At 50.9% G+C, this 2,140-nt stretch overlaps 1 pseudogene; it reads left to right on the forward strand.

Moving 5' to 3' along the window:
- Positions 1–554: 554 nt before the first annotated feature.
- Positions 555–1,884, forward strand: LOC144713987 (protein EXORDIUM-like 2 pseudogene; annotated as a pseudogene).
- Positions 1,885–2,140: the final 256 nt, after the last annotated feature.

Consider the following 2,140-nt stretch of genomic DNA (forward strand, 5'->3'; position numbering starts at 1 on the left):
TATGTGTCCATCCATATTGAGATTTAATGTTGTTTAATGAGATTTCGTGAGCTACAATGCAATCTAGATAAAATATAGTTTGGTCATTTGATTCTGAGAACCTAATGCAAATACCAGAAACCCACTACTGAAAATTGATTTATCGGCTTGTGACTATGGGAGATGACTAGGCGTAGTGGTAAATTTAAATAAGGCCCGTGACCCAGATTATTTGATGGGAAAACATAATATTTATTCTAGTCTGTGAAGTGTTACGATGTGCATTACATGAGATTGGGGGACGCACAAGGACAGCTGCGAATCCACCTGAGCAGTCCGACTTCCGCGCCGAGGGAACCTACAGACTACAGAACGTATGGTTAACTGTAGACCTTGTCTCTATCGCTCGTAGTCTTGTCCATGCCAGCAAGCCAATCGCCAACAGGGCACTCCTGGCCCACCGTTGTTGGGTAGTGGCTACTTCATTTTATAAACGAAGGTTCTCCGTTCCTGACTTAAAAGCACGTTTCTCTCTCTCTCTCTCTACAGCTGTCCCCTTAGTGGGTCATAGGACCTTGATCTGGCCGCCTCCGTTCCTATCTTCTATTCCGCGCTTATTGGCCCACTTCACGGCGTAGTCTGAGTTGAAGTAAAGCTGGCTTCGCTCACACGCGTTTTTCGTCTATATATAAGTATACTTGATTCGCTCTTGCAGTATCCTTCCTCAATCACCAAGCAGCGTCGACTTCTCTCTATTTTGTGCTGCACCAAACGGAATTTTACCCTTTCCATGGCGTCAAGGAAAGAGTCGTCTCGTCTTCTCTCCTCCGTCCTAACTCTGGTCTTCTTCTCCTGGTGTCTCTTCCCGGCCGAAGCCGTGACACGAAAGCTCTCAGCCCTCGTCAAGGAGACGGCTCTGACTCTTAAGTATCAGTCCGGTCCTCTCCTCAAGGGCACCGTCACCGTCGATCTGATCTGGTACGGCCGATTCTCGCCTTCGCAGAGAGCCATCATCGTCGATTTTCTGCGCTCGTTCACGGGGAAGCCCGTCTCGAATCCTTCGGTGGCCCTCGTGGTGGAGCACCACCGGCGCCAACGGAACCGGGGGGACGGCGGTCATCTCGCTGGCTCGCCAAGTCAATGACGAGATGTATTCGCTGGGCAAGTTTCTCAAGTCCGCCGACCTGATGACCCTGGCTGGGAAGGCCGGGGCGAGCGCGGGCGTCGCTGTGGTGCTGACCTCGGCGGACGTTGCGGTGGAGAGGTTCTGCATGAGCCGGTGCGGGACGCACGGGCAGAGGCGCCCCGGTTCGCCGTTCATCTGGGTGAGTAACTCGGAGACGCAGTGCCCCGGGCAGTGCGCTTGGCCTTTCCACCAGCCCATCTACGCGCCGCAGACGCCGCCGCTGGTGGCGCCCAACGGCGACGTCGGCCTTGACGGGATGGTGATCAACCTGGCCGCGCTGCTGGCGGGGACAGCGACCAACCCTTTTGGAAACGGGTACTTCCAGGGCGCCCAAGAGGCGCCCCTTGAAGCGGCGTCTGCATGCCAAGGTATCTTTGGCGCGGAAGCTTACCCAGGCTATCCTGGGAAGCTGCTCGTCGACGGAGCAACCGGTGGCAGCTACAACGCCAACGGACTATCGGGACGGCGGTATTTGTTGCCGGCGATGTGGGATCCTCGGACGTCTCTCTGTTCGCCGCTGGTGTAAATGATAACTCTAAGATATCGCCGCCGTAGGGTACTCTTGTTTAGCGATTCATTTTAACTCAAGTGAATTAAAATGCGGATTTGTCTCCTGAAACTCAAGTGGATTACTCTCACATCTTCTTAAAGCGTTAGTTGAAGTACGGTACATGTATATTAGATTATAATATATTGATGCAAATTTGAGTAGAAGAGAAGCCCAAGATATGATCTCATCTAGAGGAGGGAACCACAGGTATTTAAGAAGACCATTTTTAGAGTCCATTTATGCCCTTTTAAGAGCTAGATCTAATAAATGCAAGAATTTTTGAAACTTGCCTGTAATTCTAATTTGGAACATACATTCCCAAACGTGGGTAATAAGACATATTTATCCAGGTGGAATATCAAGTCATACCAGCTAGATAAACCTCTGGAACTAAATCGAAGGGCTAGGATAATCTATGACACTTC

The sequence above is a fragment of the Wolffia australiana genome, chromosome 16 (genome assembly GCF_029677425.1).
Source record: "Wolffia australiana isolate 7733 chromosome 16, ASM2967742v1".
NCBI classification, from domain to species: domain Eukaryota; kingdom Viridiplantae; phylum Streptophyta; class Magnoliopsida; order Alismatales; family Araceae; genus Wolffia; species Wolffia australiana.